General features: G+C 33.0%; 1 protein-coding gene across 1 annotated transcript in view; it reads right to left on the bottom strand.

Moving 5' to 3' along the window:
- Positions 1-16,087, bottom strand: part of LOC126733627 (calcium release-activated calcium channel protein 1-like) — a 49,967-nt gene extending 33,880 nt beyond the window's left edge. Inside the window, exon 1 of the mRNA XM_050437016.1 lies at positions 15,886-16,087. The gene's annotated coding sequence lies outside the window, so the exon portion shown is untranslated. The remainder of the gene's footprint in view (positions 1-15,885) is intronic.
- Between the last annotated feature and the right edge of the window lie 6,317 nt (positions 16,088-22,404).

The raw sequence follows: 22,404 nt of genomic DNA, 5'->3' as shown, positions 1-22,404 counted from the left end.
GTTTTGTAGATGATATTTTTGATGTATCCCCATAGAAAGCAGTCTAATGATGTCAGATCAGATCAGGGGCTCGTGCTGTCCATTCCATCGGTCCTCGCTTCCCTATCCACCGATTTGGAAATACTCGGTTGAGCTACTGTCTGACATTAATTTGGTAATGGGGTGGTGCTCCATCTTGCTGAAACCACATGATATTACTTTTATAAAAGGTAAACACACAAAATCTACAGCATCACAAATACATTTAATAAAACGACAAAGGTTACATGTTTCGCTCGACTAGAGCATCATCAGACCATAACATACACAATGTGTACATTGCGTATGTTATGGTTTTGTGTATGTTATAGTCTGATGATGCTCTAGTCGAGCGAAACATGTAACCTTTGTCGTTTTATTAAATGTATTTATGATGCTGTAGATTTTGTGTGTTTACCTTTTATAAAAGTAATATCATATGGTTTCAGCAAGATGGAGCACCACCCCATTACCAAATCGGTGTCAGACAGTAGCTCAACCGAGTATTTCCACGAGCATGTTTTGTTCCTTAACACTTCATGGTCATGCTAATCGACAAAATTGCCACTATCGCTCTAAAAAAAATCATTTCTGGATGAGAGAACAACATACTCAACACCCTGAAAAGGTCAGTACTTGGGCAGTAATTGTTGGAGATCATATCATAGGTCCCTTGTTCATCAATGGCAATTTGAATGATGATAATTATTTAACACTGCTCCAAAATAATTTCATGCCAACCTTGACAAACTTACATTCTGATCCTGCAAACCCACGTTAAAGGTTCAGCTAATATCATATGACTCGAAAATACTACACAATGTGTATGTTATGGTCTGATGATGCTCTAGTCGAGCGAAACATGTAACTTTTGTCGTTTTATTAAATGTATTTGTGATGCTGTAGATTTTGTGTGTTTACCTTTTATAAAAGTGTATGACCAGCATCTTTGGAATAATGGATGCATTTTTCGAGTCATATGATATTAGCTGAACCTTTAACGTGGGTTTGCAGGATCAGAATGTAAGTTTGTCAAAGTTGGCATAAAAATAATTAGTTTGGAGCAGTGTTAAATAATTAGCATCATTCACATTGCCATTGATGACCAAGGGACCTATGATATGATCTCCAACAATTACTGCCCAAGTACTGACCTTTTCAGGGTGTTGAGTATGTTGTTCTCTCATCCAGTAAGGATTTTTTTTTAGAGCGATAGTGGCAATTTTGTCGATTAGCATGACCATGAAGTTTTAAGGAACAAAACATGCTCTGATTGGATCTCATTGTTATTGCCATCATTTTTTCACAAAAATCCGTTCTTCTATCAAAATCGTTTTCCATGAGTTTCTGGGTTGGTATCAATTTAAAGGAATGCATTTTATTTTCTTTCAATCTTTGAATAATCGATGAATGGCAACATCGAACATTTGGCGATGCTTTTTGATCAGAAGTATGTATTTTTCCTAAACTCAAGCATAATATTTAATGTGGTATCATCACTTATTGCATTTGCAATGGCTTTTTAATATGCCTTACATGTCCAAGCTCGCGAAACTGCTTATCTATTTTACTAATTGTGCCTTGGGATACAGAAGAAAAATTACAATTTTTTATGGAATAAGTCAGCAACTTGCATTGGGGTTATCTCCGTAATTATCCTTCTGATAAGGAGTTAATGAAAATTAAACGACTAAGACACTAACAACTATTTCGGACAGACAATAATTTCCAACGCCAAGCATCTTAGGCCAAAATGAAAAACGCAATATTATTTTTTTTATCTCATATCAATAACAAGATATGCTGAAATGGTTTACGTTTACTTTCTCATTATACAAATGAAATGAATGAAATAGGAAACAAGTATTGAGTGTGTTGTAAAGAATGTTTGCAATAAATCGGAAAACACTTAATATCTCTAAAACAATTGAAAATTGGTATAGGACATTGTACATCAAATACGTCGAGAATATTCTAAAGAGTCCAAAATTGACTAATATATTTGTTTTGTTGGAAAAAGTAGACAAGTAAAAATATTTATTTATTATTACCATTTATTTATTATGGAATTTATTCCATTTGGCTGATTCAAACTGTATATGCATTCTATATGGACGGAACTTACGGACCTGATCCCAGTTATACCAAATGAACCTACTCTAAAAATCTTGACAAAACATAACTTTTGACACCATAATACTTACAAAATCCTAACTTTAAAAACCAAAATTTCCAGTTCAGCGAAGACTCTTGATAATAATGAGCGCAGGAGATGCCGGACTAGAAATTCAAGATCTCGGGGAGGCGATTAAGCAGATTAAAAAGGAAATCCTGAAGAATTTTCTGACAACTAAAGGAGGTACACTATCCTGGTAATTAACCTTTAAGCAAGCAAAACGTCACAACATATTGATTTTTTGTAAATCATGTTTTGGGGGTGAAATAACGTATTATGTCTGGGGATGATACTTTAAAAAAGGCACGTTTGGACAAGCTGCGTAGCTGTGAAAACGAGCTGGACGCTAAAATTAAAAAGTTTGTCGATAAGCAGATATTTTTAGTTAAAAAACGAAGGTAAAATTCATTTTTTCATAGACTTAAAAGCGTTAAACAGTAACACTTAATAAATTAAAAATGCACTTAGGAGTTAATTAATTGGGAGCTTGTGGTTTGCAAAAAAAACGTTAAAATGATTTAGTTGCAACCGTCATATAGTAAGTAGTTCCCAGAAAATGGTCATTAAATTAACCAGTTTTTCATACATAAAGAAATTTCCAAATACTATTAAATATTGTCTTCTTTCATAAGGAAAGGTTAAATAACCGAAATATAAACAAAGTATTTATGCAATAAACGGTATTTTATAAACGGTTCGGTTCAAGGTGAACACTATTTAAAATGGCCAAATCCTACATTCTTTGAATTTTAAATTAGGATATAAATAGAGAGAATGTATAAGAAAGAATTTTCCTTATTTTATACGGCCAGTGATCTGCAATAATTAAATATCATTTCCTAATCGTACATAAGAGAAAATCAACTGATATGCATATTCAATATTTATTAGTAAACAATTATCGCCTGAAACGTTGGCGGTCACCTAAAAGTAGTTTAATGACCTGGTTTGAAGAACGCCAGTTGTATAATTGTTGGCAGTGAAAGCAATTCAATGAAATTTTGACTCGGATTCTGTGGAGTTGGAAAATGCTTTTGGTTTCATAAGAATAGTTAACAACTTTTATAGATTTTTTAGAAAAATTGTAGATTTAAGATTTGTAAAGAAACTCGAGGAGTTTCTTTAAAAACATCTTCTTCTGGTAAATCTCAAAACAACCATTGAGCTAAAGGATGTAGATATGAATAATTTATTATTTATTTATTTGAGATTCAAAAAATATCCAATATTCAGAGGATTTGGTGAATGAACCATTTTTTTTAATAATATTAAAGGTTTTACGATTCGCGTATAAGTTTTCGAAATAAAGGTCAATGTCACTTGATATCTTCCTTTACTTGATTCAATATTCAACAGCGCTTTTTGATATACTAGATTGAAGTGCGCGTTTTGTTTACAAATACAGGGTACTAAAAATGAACTTTTATGGAGTTATAATAGTCAGGGAGACAGCTGCAAAATTTTGCTACAAAAACTAGTCAATTCTTACGTAGTCTTATGCTAAATAGCAAACTTGCAATAGCAAATAACAAACTTTAAATGTTAACCAAGACAGTGTAATTAATTATTGAATAATTAAAAATGGATTGTCAGGATACATGGTGTATCGCGATGAAATTACATGACCGTGAAAGACATCACAAATCCGAATGTTACCACTTGCCAGCCTCGGCAAGTCGTTTCTTAGGAATGCATTTAAACGAAAATTTTCTACATCGCGTGCCGATATGAGACTTTGTGGAATTCTTTCTGACACTTTTTAACAACAAATAGCATAGACCTGCCAGTGATAAATAAAACGAGTGAAAAACTTGCCACGGTTTTATCAATCACTATCACATTTCCAACTCTCCTTATCGCATAAATTTGATTTCTTCGACTTTTACATACATTTATTTGATATGATATATTTGTTAATGATAAATGAAGTATTTTATTTTAAATAAAATTCTGTCTAAATCAATTTTGACAAAATTATGTAATAATTTCTCTGCTGCAGTTCATGTTATTTTTGATAGATATGTCATTCCGTCCATATCTAATAGATCTCAAATAGCAAAGTCGAAATGATTAAAACATTCCATTCTCCATTTGTGGTGCTCTGCAGCCACGTCTGCTTGATTTGATGTTCGTTTAATTGTTAGCAAATCATTTGGAGAACAACCAGATCGTCACAATAGTACAAGATAAGAAAATATTCATTATGGTGGATGATAAATGCTTGTCATTTGTTGCATCTTATAATAGTGTAATAAAAACTGCAGAAATTTATTTTGAAGGCCAACACAAAGAGGCCGACACTAAGAAAATGTTTCATATTACTCAACTGCCGGAAAAATCCAAAGCCACCGGATGCCGACGCTCTCGTGAGTATTTTGGAAAATGTTCATAAAGTTCCTCATCTGAACATTTGACTTGCATCTCTGAAAACATGAAGAAGAGGTATCAGTACCACATCAAACCTATGTGAATTGTACAAAGTTCTATATCAGGAAAATCATTGTACTTTTCATTACCAGCATTCCAGCATTCCTTCACAAGCTGTGATTATACAGCTTTGTTCTTCAATAAAGGTAAAGTGAGAGCAACATTTTTTGAAGGCAACATTTCTTTTGAAAAAAATTTCGCATCTATCTCAAATCTAGCTGACATTTTTGATGAAAAGAAAATCAATTGTATACTCAAGAGTTCACGTGAAAAAAACGTGAGATTTATAGAGTGGATAATTGCAAAAGTGTGTAAACAGTGCGCGTCTTAAATTTTCTTTAAAATATATGGAATTTATTGCTGGAAATCTTTGAAGCAGAAAAATACGAACTATGCCATTTTTTTGTGGCTAAAGACAAATCCCACCTGCGTGAAATTTTGTGCACCCGATTGGTGGTACATTGATGACGGAATTCTTAAGTCTTGCTGGTTTGAAGATGATGCTACTCCTCTAGATGTAGACAATTTTGTGATTATCTGCTTGACTCTCTGAAGAGAGGTGCGATGAGTATGAACTGAAATAAATATTTTTTAAAGAAGAGATCACCAATACAACAATTTGTTGCTTTACTTCAGAGGTGTTTTTGTTCTAGAATAGTTGCTAGCATATACGCTATTTGAAAAACAAAATAAATTGCCGGAAAGCAGTTTTAAAACCACACTCAATTTAAGATTTACTTGGAATTAGAGTCTTAATTAGTGAGTATGTTCCAATTAGTAAATATTTTTCACCTATCTCAAATTAATTGAGAAATTTATCTTTATGTCTAACCTGTTTCTGTAAAGCAGTTTTTCAATAGTTTTAAGCAATCAGCATTATGTTCAAAATAGAAAGAAGTGTAAAAGAGTTCTTATTGTTCAAATAACCAGATATTTATATATATTTACACAAAAAAAACTTTTTTTACAATCTAACTAGTCCCGTTTCTTTACTAGTGGTAGGTATGTACATACATTTGAATCTTTTTCCTTTCTGGTTTTCAAAAAATAAAACAAATAGTATCTCAATAAATTTGTTTCCACTCCTTAAATGACAATTTTATATATTAGGAAAGTTAAGAGTTACAAGAATATATATACTGCAAATATATTATATTCAGAATATTCATTGAGTTAAAAAGTTGATGAATATAGCAGTATTTAAATTGCAATGGATTTTTTTCCAAAAAATGGCATTGAACCTAAGAAGTTTCGTACTTTTTGCTTAGCATCAAAAAAAATTATTTATAACAATAGATATCTATTTGATCATTACATTACCTGAAGTAAAAACAACATTATAATAAACATTATTTTCAACAAATGTAGTAAAAATATAAATTTTTACCACTGGTACCAGACTTCATATAGCCTTATTATTCATACTAATAAACAATATATTTGAGTTTCGTCAACAAATAAAATTATATAACTACAATGAAAACAAGTCCTTTCCTCTTCTACTTTTATTTGAAGTAAAATACTTCAATCAACATTTACAAAATATATCACATCGAATAAATTTACGTCAAAATCGAAAAAAAATCATGTGACAAGGAGAGTTGGGGACTTGGCATCCTTCACTTAGTCAACATGTGGTAGTTCTTTGTCCTTTCCAATTTCTCGTATTCTTTTCCTAAACCCTCTCCTACCCCGTTAGGACTGATCTTATTCACGCCGGTAGGCATCGTTGCCGTTGTTATAACGGCACACATTCATCCACGCCGCATCAGTGTGTGCCGTTATGACAACGTGTATTGAAAAATATTCTTAAAGTTTTGTGAGAAATGTGAAAATAATTATCCGATTCGGGGAACATGGTACATACATACCCGACAGTTTTCCCGAATCACCTAATAGTACTGGCGAAATTTCCTCGTTGGAGAGGCCATAAAAACCGAAAGAGACAGAAAAAGGAGAGTTGGAAATGTGGCTGTCATCTATCGGTCCCTGTTTTCTCTAGGGGAAGCGCGCCCTACGGAGTGGATGGTAAAACTGTGGCAAGCTTTCACTGGTTTTGTTTATCACTAGCAAATCCATGCCATTTGTTGTTAAAAAGTGTCAAAAACAATTCCCCAAAATCTCATATCGGTACGCGATATAGTCAAAATTTTGCGTCCGTCTCCCCTACTCTAAGGGGCCATTTTTGGCAAACGGCCAGTTTCTTATCTCTTATCTTATAATATTCTAAAACCAGCCAGCCTGCAGATCGTTGAAGTTGAAATTAATAGAATGTGTATGTAATATTTATAATCCATCTAACATCCGTCTAGACACTAACGTTCTTTTACTTTAAGTAATAGCAGTATATCCTAACGGTTATCACATAGCTTGGGGATTTGACTCGGTTAATCAGAATGGGAAAACTATTATAGAATTTCTAGACCAGAGCGGAATGATCTACCTAAATGACGAAGAACCAATAAGAATTAAAAAAGGCAGACTGGCCAAAGTACTCAGCAGTCGTTTCTGATAATAAATACAAAAAGATACAAACTTCAATAACATAAAAGGAAGCAAAACAAGCAAATCCAAGAAGGCCCTAACAGCCATGGTGAACGGAATAGTATTCTAGGGTAACAAAGGGAGGCACTTAAGACTTATCTACGTCAAAAGACCATGGCCAATTATGTTGCATTAATGAAAATAACATCCCTGGCCCGAAGAAAACTTAGGGAAACAAAGAAAAAGGGTTGGATGGATTACTTCGAACAACTCTCTCCAGATTATAGTAGAAAAGAAATATGGAGAAATATTAGAACCTTCTCAAACTCGTAAAACGTCAGATCACACAAAAAATCTTGGACCCAAAAGTAGGGGAGAACTTACTAATCCAGTTTAGCCCCTTAGTAGAGAAGCCTTCCATAACAGTTATTATTTATCCAAAAAAAAAAACAAACCCTTCGAATTGCATGAACTTGAGCAATTTTTATCACACATGAAAAACACTTCAACCGGGATAGATCAAATCACTTATTCCATGCTGCAAAATCTGCCTATACAAATAAAATATCACATCCTACAATTTTACAACTCCATCCTAAATAATCCTCAAAACACTATCATCAATCATAGCAAAACACGGCGAAGCCCGGAGGAAGTGAAAAGGTAATATATTATATTATATGAAGCATATAAAAGCCGATAAGCTTGACTAACTGTTTTGACCTTTGAAGAAATAATGAAGCTGGAGCTGCTGAATGGAAAATAGAGAACCAGGAGAAACTCGACCGACTAAAAATGGGTTTTAGAAAAGGCCGTGGAACCAATGAATGCCTAATAACAACTTGCATTCAAAAGAAAGAGGGTTATCTAAGAAGCAAGTCTCAAGCACCCAGGTCTTAATGCACCCAGAGGCAGTGCACCTATGCCTACCCCAAGGTCCACTCATCATTGTCCCCCTTTTTGTTTAGCCTATATATTGATTCGAAACGACACGTTCTTGTTCAGGGTGTTAGACTTATAAAATAATAATAATAATAGTTTATTAATGGTGATAAGATACAAATATTTCTATGTAAAAATATCTATGGACAAGTTAAAATAAGTTGGAACAATAACAGACTTCATTACATATATTCACACTTGTCAAATGTACTTTAAAAAATAGGAATAATATAGGCTCAATTCTAATAATAAAAATAAGAACTTTACAAAGGTTGACTATTTAAAAATATTTTGCCTTTATTTTCAAATGAATTTAAGGAAAGTTTAAAAACATCAATGCTTTCGGGCAGCAAATTCACTTCCGTACACATTCTGGCTAACCAGGAATTAAATGCATAGTTTTTTCATTAAAAATATAGTGAAGGTTAACCACCCTTTAAGGCTGCACCTAAAAGCTCTTGAGTATCAGTCAAACTTTATGTGCTCATTTATAAATTTCAATGGAGAATCAAGCTTTAAAGCGACAGAACGTAAAAAATACCTTTAAACCCTTTTTTGCTTTTATAGACCTCATAGCTTAGAAACCAGACCGAATACCCTTAGTCCAACACTGACCCTACAATGGAACAGTATACAGATTTAAAGCATTGTCTATTATTATCATCCGCAAGTATGCGTTTAACAAAACCAAGAACCATTATAGCACGGCCCGATATGTGATCCATGTGCAGGTTAAAACGGAGACTCTGGTCAATAAAAACAACATTTAGCATGATTAAGTTGCATACAATTCAGATTACATCACTCAGTAAAACCATGCAGATCCATCCAGATCCTGCAAAGCTATACAGTCCTCTGTAGTTTCAATAACTTAAAAAATCTTTAAGTCATTAGCAAATAAAAGTAACTGGCTTGTAAACATATTTTTACAGCCGAACGCTCCCTTGCTTTCTTCACAGTTCAGACGTTCAAATCAAGGAGATAACATTTTTTACTATATAATTAGGAGACGAAGCCAATAATGAAAGGGAGCTTATAAACACATCAAAAGCCAAATGAAGTAAAGACCCAGTATTCCTTTATAGAGACGGATCAGTTGGACCAGAGGGAGCAATGGGAATACGACCTCACTATGGCGTGCTGGGACTGCTGGGTGGTATTAAAGAAAGAATACCAAACGGATACCCAATATGCTCAGCTGAATTATGGGCTATCTAGAGAGCCTCAGAGATGTTCGAAAACTCGAAATACCAATCAGCCATAATATTTTCTAAACGAAATAATTAAACAAGATATATTCGGAGCAAAATGTTTATTATTAGCTTAGCAGAACGCTTTCGGCGTATGAGCCATCATCAGTGCTCAGGTATCTGGTATGCACAGGAGTTCTAATAATATAAAGTTAATAATAAACATTTTGCTTCTTATATATCTTGTTTGATTATTTCGTACTATTCAGCGCAGCCATTTCCCTCTTTTATAATATTTTCTGACTCCAGAAGTGCTCTCCAAAAAAATTGGCCGAATGGAGGAATAATGGAAGATAGCGAGGACTTAACAACCGTAACAGTTAGAAGAAAAATAGTAAATAATCAGCAGATTACACATGAATTCACAATCACACCGGCATGTACGGTAACGAAACGGCAAATCAGCTGGCCAACAAGGCAAAGTCGTATCACCCTCCCATCCAAGAGAACTAAAAATCTGGGAAATATGGAAATAATGTTTATTATATAATTGATTAATTGATATTATTAAATTTATTTATTATATATTATATTATGTAATTAAATAAGGAAATAACAGTTTCCTAGTTCATTTACAGAGAATAGGAGTGAAGGAGAACAATCTTTGTGTTTATAGTAAGGTAGGTACATTGCAGCATATATTTTTCGAATATGAGAAACATCACAGAAAGATTCATATTTTACATAGTCATAAAAGGTCATGAAAGCATTCACACAGTTCCCAATGTCAATGCTTGACTTAAAATTTAGACCATAAATAAAAGCTTGTGACATACAAGTATAGACCACGCACCCTAGAGTTTAAACTATTATACTTTATTTATACTAATTAATCCCGCATATAAAATTGGCAGATACTACAAAGCCAGAACCCTCCTCTAATGCGATACACACCGTGAAAGAGGGATAAAGTGTGAAAAGGATATCCCCAACTGTGTGTCCATAGTACAGACTAAATAGTAGGGTACACAGAAATTGGTTGAATAGCTCTGAACTGCTCATCCGAAGAAGAGAGATCAGTTCGTTTAAAGAATCTGTAATAATACTGATTTATTAATTAAATATATACGGTTTTTTGATAAATATAGAGCACATGTAACAATTAAAGTCATGTCAAAGTGCATTCTTTGTTGACAAATCCTCAGCACCAGAAATTTATTTTATTAAGTTAAATACTGTACTCAACATTTACATTTTTTCCCCTAAATTAAGTGACCTTTCATGACGTCATCTCTGCTTGAGAATGTGTACTTCTAGCAGGAATTAATCAGTTACTTTAAGAAATCTGTAATAATATAGGATTTTTGTTAAAAATATAGTTTTAAGACAAATATAAGAAAAATATAGACATTTCTGCTTATTACGTAAATAACTAAACATAAATAGTGACTTATTTCCAACAGATAAGTCACCTAATTAAAGAAAATACAAAAAAAAACGAAATATTGAAGAAAATTAAAGTATAACAAAAGAGAGAAAATAACAAAAATAATTATATAAAAAACAAACTAACCAGATCAATAAATATTACAATAAATATTATAAAGAAATATACAGGGTTACTGGTAATTCGATACATTCCTTTGGAGATGTGATAGGGGAGGGGGTAAGAAGTAAATTGAACCCTAATATGTATTATGCAAAAGTTGATAGTTTTCGACATATTTAATTTTTTCTGTTTTTCTTCAAAATGTAGACCTTAGTGGTTTAAAAGGCAGTTTCCAGAAAATCCGCTGTATATTTTTTTAACTTTTTAGGCAAAATACATGCTCAACACAATAGTGTTACGTTTGTAATGGCAAAAGTCCCGCAAATAGTTGTAACCGTAGGTAAATTCTCGATGCAAAATGTAATTTTTTTTTCTTAAATAAAATACTACACTTTCTAGTGGATATTTTTTGAAAAAAAATTATGCTACATTCTTCAAAATTTCCTTAAAACTTCCTTATTACCTAAGCTAGCTCACAGGATACAAATGCTTAAAAGTTAGGTGACATGGTTTTGTATTTTTATTATAAATTGTAAAGTAACGCATTTATCAGTATTTACCTTCACAAATCTTGTTCAAAATGAGAGCCTCTATTGCGAATACAGGCTCGGCAGCGCCTTCTCATTTCAGTCTTTGTTGTTCTAGTTGTTATGGTATTCCTGATCTGCTGGGCAGCGTTGGTTATTCTTTGGATAAGATCTTCCCGGGTAATTATTGGGGTTGCATAAACCAGTGCTTTCATTTGACCCCATATGCTATAATCAAGCGGGGTTAAGTCAGGGCTTCGTGCTGGCCAAGCTATTGGACCTGACCTACCAATCCAACGATTCGGGAAACGTTCATCCAGGAACTGCCGAACTGACCGCCGAAAATGAGCTGGACAGCCGTCATGTTGAAATATCATTCGTCCTCTAACGGCGAGAGGAATATCGTCAAAAAGATCTTGTAGGTCATGTCGTAAAAAATTTTCATAAATATCCCCGTTTAAATGATCTGGGAAAAAATGTGGTCCTATTACATCCCGGCCAATAAGTCCCATCCACACATTTACAGAAAACTTTCTTTGAAAACTGGTTTCTCTTGTTAAACGGGGATTTTCTTCGGCCCAAAAATGAAGGTTATGAAAATTTGTAATGCCCTCATGACTAAACTTTGACTCGTCCGTCCACAAAATGTCGGTTAAAAAAGTTCTATTGTCTGCATCAGAATTTATAATAAATCTGCAGAATTCTACCCTTCTTATCGGGTCCCCTTCTTCCAATCCTTGGACAGGCGTATAATGGTAAGGATGGCTTCCCATTTGCCGAATCGTGGACAAAACTTTCCATTGCGATGATCCTGTTTGCTGCGCTACGGCATTAGTGGATGTGGTTGGATCGTCTTCAAAATGTCTTAATATTTCCTCCCCATCTTCTGCTCGATATACGCGAGGAGCGCCAGCGTCACCTCTTCTTGGTTTTACGGATCCAGTTTCAGCGATAGCTCGGTAGGTCCACAGCATAAAGAAACCAGCAGTCGCACTCCGCTCGAAAATGTAAGCGAACTAATAGCATCCTTAGCCATACCGCAGCCATATTCTCCGGATGCCGAGCTCACTGTTTATCGAACTGTGTTCATAGGTGTATCGCCTAGTTCAGCGCCGTACTTAGTGACTATTTTGATAGCGTTTTTACAAAGCGTAGCGTTTTTTATAAAAACTTTTCTGATTTTAATTAAAATTACTCAAAGAATGGTCTCTTAAATTTATGGTACATACCTAATTAACTTCCTGCACGTATTCTTCTATATCGTCGTTGTTAGATGTAGAAATGCGATGTTTATTTTTGTTTAAATATTTTGTTAATGTATGAACTTTAATACTATTAAAAAATAAATATTTGTACTATGTAGGTATTTTTATTTTACAAGATAATAATATCTAAAAAAATGTTTAAGTCCGGCTCTAGCCAAGGCAAAAGCCGCGTGGACCGTAGCGAGTGTCAGCGGCATCCCTACTCTAAGCAAATATGCCGCGCCTGCATTAGTACACATGCACCGAACTCGCTTATTCAAGCCAATGTATTTTTATTGAAGTGCGACTGCTGGTTTCTTTATGCTGTGGTAGGTCGAAGCGAAAACACGGACATTTGGAATGCGGCGGTTCGGAAAGCGACGTTGGTATTCTCGGCGAGACTCCGCGGCATTACCATTGCAAAACCCATAAACAAACATAATATCTGCATATTCAGCGTTAGTAAACGTGGCCATAGCGCAGAAACCAATAGAATACCTTCTTTGAAAACACGAGAAAAATAAACTCGAAACTCGTAATTTAACTACTTTCCACAACAATTATTGCTGTCAGACTATCTACACATCAAATTTTTAACAATAAAATAAAAAAAACAAATTGTTGCTATAGTACTTAAATACCATAGAAGTAAATACCACTTGGCATTTTTCAAGTGCGTTCTTACTATTAATAATAAAAATACAAAATTCTGTTAAAATTTTTGGTAGTATTTATAGCCTATGAGTTAGCTTAGATAATAAGAAAGTTTTACGTAAATTTTGAAGAATGTAGCATAATTTTTTTTCAAAAAATATCCACTAGAAAGTGTAGTATCTTATTTAAGAAAAAAAAATTACACTTTGCATCGAGAATTTACCTATGGTTACAACTATTTGCGGGACTTTTGCCATTACAAACGTAACACTATTGTATTGAGCATGTATTTTGCCTAAAAAGTTAAAAAAATATACAGCGGATTTTCTGGAAACTGCCTTTTAAACCACTAAGGTCTACATTTTGAAGAAAAACAGAAAAAATTAAATATGTCGAAAACTATCAACTTTTGCATAATACATATTAGGGTTCAATTTACTTCTTACCCCCTCCCCTATCACATCTCCAACGGAATGTATCGAATTACCAGTAACCCTGTATATTTAAAATGAAGTACACTTTTAAGTATAGTACCAATAAGATAAGTCCTTCCATAGAGTGCTAAACTCAAAATGAAACCACTATCAATTATTAGTTATAATTGATAAAGAATCACTAAAAATATCACAATTGTTTACATAAACATGTATTGTATTACAACAAAAATATAATGGGGCTTTAGTAAGTATATTAGGTCTGGCACGATTGCACTAAAAAGTTAACCAAGATCTTGCGTTCAATAACTTAGGAACAATATACCTTATCTCATTTAACGAATCGGTACAGTCTATTTGATTGTTTACTACTGAATGCTACTTTATGTCTTCGTGTTTGCAAAGAATCAACTAGAAATCTATTAGGTAGTTATGAATCATCCAGTTCTCTAGCAGGATAAACACCATCCTCCCTATACGCAATGTATTTTAAAAACTTTCGTTGAACTGATTTAAGTTTGCTAATATGTTGTATCCTATTTGCTGTTGATAAATTGGGTACGAAATTAGACTTCCATATTCTAGCTTTAATCTCATAGAACTGAAATATAGCAATTGATTGTATGAGTATTTAAAAAGCTTGTACAATTGCGAAACATGAATCCTAAAAATTTAAAGGCGGCTGAGACAAGGATAAATTTTAAAATCAAAATTTTGGTCAAGAGATTCCAAGATCTTTAATTTAAGGATATCTGGCTAGAGGGTAATTATCTACAGATTAGTTAAATAGAATTGGATTTTTATTTCGACAATAGGAAACGATACAGCATTTAGAGTTATTCAAATAAAGTCTATTTCTCAAACACCATTTATTTGTTATATCTCTTCGTTCTCGTGATTCCAAGCAGTTTTGGACAGTAGAAATTATTTTGTTATTATTTTTGAATTATTTTTATTTATTAAGCTTGAAATCATCAGCAAATTCGAGTTTACGGCAATAAGAAAAAAGATTTGTCAGAATCATCTACGAAAAAGAATAACGGTCCGAGATTTGATCTTTGCGGGATGTACTGTCATTATATTATTAAAATTCTATAGTAATCATATTGCCTGAGATGCAATTTTTATTGTTCTTAGTAGTCGATTTTAATTGAATGACAATTTTTGCTTCCGTTGAATAACTATCCTATTGAAGCCATCCCCAGGGCTTACAGATTTAAAAACTAACGCTTCCTACTTCCAAATGACATCTTGGATAAAGACAATAACTGGCTGAAAGTAACCAAACACCGGGTGATATTTAAATTTGCTTAAACAAATCAATGCCTACGCAGATAACTGAATGTAAAGAGACAACATCAGTACGTAAATATTAGAAAGCCAAGTCAAGGTTCGATAACAAACGATCAAGTTTTTGATGTAGTTCTTCCGCCAAACGCAAATTAGACCCAGATTTATTTACAGTACGGTTTCCTAGAAAGGAAATGGAAAAATGGATAGGCGATTAGGCTAGCCAAAAAATGTATATAATCACACGTTTCTTGCAGTCACATGCGACATTGAAAACTTATAATTCTCTCTTTTTTTCTGTATATTAAACAAGGCGATAAGGTTTGATTATAGGCATGCTATTCAATGTTTAGTCACAGCCTTTGTGTTGGAAAAAATTTTAATGCATTTCTGCTCAAATATGCAGGTATGTTTCGACGTAAGTTGGATAGACTTTTATCGTTGTCAGTATGTAATTATTGGTATTAGCTCATAAATTATCTGCTATAAATTCTTTGTTAGTCAAACAGCTAATATATAAATTATTCCCTATCCCTTGTCATTTAATTGTTTTATTCCTCAACCATTTGGAGATATGGGTAGTTTTTAAACATTTAAGGGAATTTAATGATAATGTGAATTATATACCTACTGCTTCCATATTTAAATGTTCATAACTATTTTCCCAATTTTTTTTCATAAACTCTTTTTCTTTCGATTTACATATTGTTATTTTCAAGATTTATTTATTTATTTATTTAGATTTATTAAGATAGCGCTTATTCGTCAATAGAAGAGTAGAATGCACAAAAGAACCATAGTTAGGCCTTCTTATCATTGTTATCTAAGTAATCCATGATTTTCGACCAAAAACTGCTAAATTTAGTAAGCATCATATTAATTTATAAAATTTTTGTAAAAAAGCCATTTTGATCAATTAAATAATAATTACAATTATGTAAAGTAAGTACCTTAAGCCACTGAAGAAACCCTCAGTGCAAAAATTTGGGTCAACAAGTAATCACACAAATGTTCATCAATAAACGGAAAGAAGTTGAACAAGTCGATCGAAATTCGGTCTTATACTCGCACCGGTAAAGCAACCGACTGATCAGGTGAACCATTCGTATGTCGCGGGTTCCCCACGTAATTCGCGACGGTACCCAACTCCTATACCGGTTTGTAGCCAAATGAATCGGTGCCATATTGATATTATTATTTTTTTATTTGCACATTAATTTTAAATGGAAATTCTTATTTGCTTGAGGTCTTTTTTTTGTTTTTGGTATGCGGTATATCAATACAATGTGCGGTTTTTCTTAATTAACGCGTTGCTGTTATGGTACTCGGTTTGGTGATAGTATAAAGTGGTCTCGAGTAGTGACTATCGAACGTTTAATGTGTTTAGACAGATCATAATTTATTGGCTTTTTTTATTCAAGAAGAATAGATTCTATGACTACAAACATGGGTTTGTCGGCCCATTTTTGATACAAATGAGTATTTCAGACTTTCAGAGTAAAGGGTTATATGCAGTTTTTATAACTGAAATTTGTACCTGTTAGAAGGCATCACCACTCCGATAGCCTAACTTTCTCGACCCATCAGGGCCCATACTAACACAAAGTTCTACCAATGTTTGAACTCTAAATTATATTTTCCCAAGATAATGAGAATATCTTTAAAACCTGATTTAAATTACCTGTCAAAATTATAATATTTTCAGCCATGAAAAGTTCAGTTTCAGTTTAGATACTTCGTATCTAAGCAGATAATGTGTCTAAGTGAGATTTCCATGGTACAGTATTTGCAAGCTTCATTACATTCTGAAATGAATTCCCTGATGTGTTGATTCGGATTAATATGGGAGTTATGGAGCACATGATTAAGTCCATTGCTTGAGTTGTTCAATTTAGGGGCAAATCTAAGAAAAATACGACCATGAGAATGATAAAGACTTTTACATGATATAAGTAATAGACAAGAAAAGTATTTTATCAAAAGGCCTGTTTCACTAGTCGTATAAAATTAAGTACATTCCTCGGATTAAATTTTAAGAATCACTAATTGGCCTTCTGGGAATATTGAAAAAACTAAACAAGTTATGAATGTATGGATTTCAAAGAAATCACGTTTAAAACTGTCCATGCATTGTTAAACTTGTAGTTAACCAACATATTACTTAACAAATAATTTAATTTAGTAATTTATGTAAATTCTATGGTTCAGAGTATAGATATTTATTTAGGCTATAACTCGAAATGCATATACACGGTGTCCCAAAAATATACCAACAAATCATTAACTGAATCGCTATTTACAGTGCAGAAAACATTCCTTTATCATCAACATTGTGAACATTCCCAGCTTAGGATCGCCATAAACTTTATTTTTGGGAATTAGTTGACATTTTCATCTACTTGCATTAATTTAAAATTTGCATTAAAATGGCAAATAATTTGACATTTGAAGAACTTGCCAATATGCATCTGGTTTACGGTGCAGCTCTGTGCAATGAAAGAGAAGCAGGTCGCTTGTGTGAAGAGAGATATCCAAATCGATGGCAACCTCATCATACAACCTTTTCTTCCATCCATCTTCGTCTTGGAAAGAATGGAACACTAAGATGTTGTGATGGAGCTGGTCACCCAAGAGCAGCTCGGACAGTTTAGGTTGAAGAAGACTGTATTGAAGATAACCAATCTACCAGTGTTCGGGCACTTCCACACCAGATATGATCATCTAGGAATTCAGTACATCGTGTCCTTATTATGTCAATGGTTTTTGAATCGAATCGAATGAGCCTGATTTTGAAAGGATATTGATTTCAGATGAGACATTTTTTACGCGCGATGGTTACTTCAATACCAGAAGTAGCCATATTTGGCATGATGAAAATCCGCACGCTATGGCTTCTGGAAGCCACCAACAACGATTTTCTGTAAACATCCGGGCTGGTATTTTTGGAGACAAGATAATTGTTTACTTGGTGCCTAGCCGTTTGAATGCAGATATATATCTCCATTTTCTACAAAATACTTTCCTCGATTATTGCGAAGCATTCCTACAAACCTTACACATAACATATGGTACATGAGTGGGCACAGTTTGGTGCAAACGTGTGCCGGTATTTAGATCAGCGATTTCCCAACGATGGATTGGAATTGGAGGTCCCATTGCCTGGCCCGCGCGTTCTCCTGATCTCAACACCACAGATTTTTTCTTTGGGGTTATCTGACAAGTTTGCGCTACGAAACACCTGTACCTAATAAGGAAGATCTTCTAGCAAGAATAATGGCCGGCTGTACCCCTGTAGAAGCTATTCCCGAAATGCTCCATAATGAGTCAATAGTGCAATCTTTGCGTTGAAGCAAATGGTCGGCACTTTGAGCAACTATTGTAAACAATACTTCATTTGTTAATAATAATTAAACTGCATTGCAAACAGCATTACAAGAGTATTTTCTCTGTACATGGTTCTATTTCATACATAAATATGACGTAAATTAAAGATATGTATAGACCATTTTTTTGTAAAGGGAAATAATAAAGAACATTTTAGGGACATTAAAAGTTTCGTACTAAATTATAAAATAACTGACCATTGCCCAACAATTCTAACGTTTGGCGGAAAAATGAGAATAAATAATATAACATCGTGAACTACAACTTAAATATGACTTAAGAAATATTTCTTGAAAGACAATCTATCAAGAGTGAGACATAAATTTGGCCTTTAATGACTTTGTAAAAATACTAACTGACTTTTTACATAAAAATACCCAGACAATAAAACAAACAAATACAAACAACGGTAAACAACCATTGATAACGAAAGGACTGTTAAAAACAATTAAGCATAAAAATTATTTATATAATTTAAGTCACAAAAACCCCAATGATAATAACTTATATAATGAATACAAGGCCTATAAAAATAAATTGCAAAATTTAATCAACAATGCTAAAAAATCATTCGCAGAAAACTTGTGCTATTTGGAATTGTGTTAATCAAATTTGTAAAAACAAATTAAAACTATCAAGTGGGGAAATTGTAATGGGCAAAAGTGAGATTGCAAATCATTTTAATATATTTTTTTTTAAATGGCGAGAAACTTGCGGATAAAACTGAAATTTAAAATGATTATAGGAACATAACAGAAACCATAAGACCCATAATACCCGTGTCCAAAAAGCCTATTTTTATTTCATAAAATAAATGAACTTGATGTTGTGAGGACTATAAACAAACTAAAAACAAAAAAGCCTCTAAGTCATGATGGAGTTCCTTCCGTGGTTCTAAAAGAAATTGTCTATGAAATGGCACCTATCTTATTTTATTTAATAAATTTTTGTTTTCCAAGTGGAACATTTCCAGAGGCCCTTAACATAGGAGAAATTAAACCAATTTTTCAAGAAAGAGATAAAATGAGTCTGAACAGGCCAATTTCACTCATTTCAAAAATCTTAGAAAGTATTATTAAATCCCAGATTGTTACCTACTTTTTTTTAAAGAAAAATAATTTTATCTCTGATAACCAATTTGGCTTTAAAAAAGGCAAATCAACAGAAAATGTAATTTTATCTCTGACCGCAAAAATGTATGAAGCTCTTGATAAAAAGAAACCATGCATCTCTGTATTTATAGATCTTAAAAAAGGTTTTGATATGGTTTGTCGTAAAAAACTTATAGGGAAATTAGGAAAATTGGTAATAAAAGGAAGTGCTATATATAACAGTACTATACAGTACAGACGTATAATTAGTTTTGCCGACGATACTTTTATCTTTTATGAAGGAGAGTCGTGGAAGTCCTTAAAAGTATTAATTGAATTTAAAATTTTAAAGAAATATGTAAGTAGTTTCAAATAAATAAATTAATACTAAATGAGCACAAAACAAACATTTTGCCATTTACATCCTATGCTCATACTTTGCCAAACTTTTCCACCGTAGAAATAGGAAACGTCACAATCTCCAAAACTGATGTTGTCAAATATTTCGGCATTATAATTTTTAGTTACCTAAGATGGAACCAACAGATAGACTGTAATTACAGAAACCAGATACCTTGTAAACAGATTTCCTCATTTAAAAGCAATATTCAAAGTTGACAAGCTTAAAACAATTTATTATGCTCTAATTCAATCTATGTTAAAATATGTTGTGTAAATAGTTATAAATGGTTGGGGAAGTGCAAGAGACTGTTATCTTAAAAACTTGGTTGTAATTCAGAAATGGATTCTTAAAGTCCTCTACAATAAAAATAAAACTTATCTTAGCAACCAGATCTTTGCTGAATCCAGAGTATTTAATTTACGACAATTATATTTCTTTAATATTGTCAAGTGTGTGCCAATAACAAAATAATTCTCTGACCTATTTAACATAAGAGACCAACATGATACAACACTGCCTGTGTAATGGTTCCTTATTCAAATTCAAAACAAATTGGCCATAAATCTGCTTCTTACTTAGCAGCAAAGTTTTATAATTGTCTAAAACTCTTAATAGGTAATGAACGGTCCTTTAAAAGAAATTTAAAACTACAAGAAATAGTCCATCTTTTCTCAAAGAGACCGGATTACATTAAATAGTAATGAAATAAACTCTTAACTCACAGGTCTCAAATTTATTAAATTAAAATCAAAGGAAACATTTGTTTATATAATTTTAAGAGGTAGTAACTAGTCCCCGTCCGATTTTACCAATTTTAACTTAATTTCTACCCTTGATTTGTATCATGTTCTGTTGTTCTCTGCTTCTTTTTTTCATTCTTTTTATTAGTGAATACACAAAAGGATCTGATGATGCCTAGTATGGGCAAAACATGTGTAATCCTTTGACTTTAATTTAATAAATTTGAGACCTGTGACTAAGAGTGTATTTCATTAATATTTAAGAAAACTAAAAGACTGGATTTTTGAAAAAGATAGGCAAACATTGAATATGCTTTGTAAGTAGAAACAAACCTAAAATAATTTGAACAACCATTAGGTATTAATGTCTCAAGATAAAATGTTATTAGCTCTAGTTAGTTGTTTAGGTCAATTGCCCCTAACTTGTGTAGCACCCCAAAATGGACCAGAAATATCATTTGTGACATGTAAAAGTTGCGAAAAATATGAATGCTAAACTGAATATGACTTTATAGTTTATACCCTATATGAACTTTTCATGGATTTGTTTTTTTTTTCTTCTCCTAACAACCTTTACAGCTTCAGGGCATATTTATTTATTTGGCTAATATACAGCCATTATTTAGATTTGAAATTATCCTAAATATATATTATTATTATTATTATTATTATTATTCTTATAATTATGTGACAACCAGTTCAATTTTTAATTCACAATTGAACCTAAATATTTTATAGGAGGGTGGGCCCAGAAGTACCCGGCCTGACCTAGAGATGTCGGTAGTAGTTTGAAAAATATCAGTGTATAAAGCCTCGTTTCCACCGGAGGCACAAATAGCAACATTTAGCAATATTTTTGTTGCCTTGTGTTTCTTCTTATTTGTGAATTTAGGAACTTATTAGCAACAAATTTAAATTTTTTTTTCTACTGACAGAACTTTTTGTTTCTGGCGGTCTCTGGTAACTGAAAGAGAGCAACTTAGTGTTTCCACCGCGGTTGATAAACATGGATCAAGCTGATGAAATAGCTGCAGCAGCGGCAGCCTATATAGTGTTGTCGGCAAAAAAGAAAGCACAAATATTGGGTGAAACCAAGTCGCTGTGATAGAAGTGAATATGGTGGCATGCACCTACTCAATGCATTAAAAAAAAAGAAGATCTACACATAGGAAATAATATAAATAATGGTAGTGTCAAAAATTTTTTACGAATATCCAGCACCGATTTTGAATTATGTCAAGTTGCCCCAAAAATACAGAAAGAAGATACCAATTATAGACAAGCCATTTCACCAATGGAACGATTGCTGCTCACACTGCGATTCCTTTCAACAAGCGATTCTTACCCTTCCTTGATGTACTTGTTAAAAATTTTAGTATCATCAATTAGTAGAATTATACCAGAAGTATGTCGAGTAATCGTTGAAGTTCTAAAGGATAAACTTAAGGTAAGTAGATACCTAGGTAAATACACAGCTTTTCAATCAAATGACATAATGTAATGAGTAGGCATTTTACTAAAATTTTAATAAAAACTTTTTGAATTGTGAGAAAAAAATTAACGAGATATTACTTCTCTGTTTGGGGAAGATAGTTAGTTTCATATAAGCTATTTGGTGATTGCATAGGTGTGTGTATGGTTGAGGCTGACGTAACAGAAGCATTGGAGCTGGATGAGTAATAGTTCTGGTTATCTGAATAATATCTTGCTGTGTTGTTATTGGCCAAAGATGTATGCCAACCTTGATACCATGGAAATGGCCGATCATATTTACCCATAGACGCTTCATACAAAATATTAGAGGTTACATGCTCTACCGGGTTTTTAGCGTTTTCATTTTGAAGAAATTCA

Source organism: Anthonomus grandis, chromosome 2, assembly GCF_022605725.1.
Source record: "Anthonomus grandis grandis chromosome 2, icAntGran1.3, whole genome shotgun sequence".
Lineage (NCBI taxonomy): Eukaryota > Metazoa > Arthropoda > Insecta > Coleoptera > Curculionidae > Anthonomus > Anthonomus grandis.
Note: the sequence above shows the minus strand (reverse complement) of the source record. Positions and strands in the feature narration are given on the sequence as shown.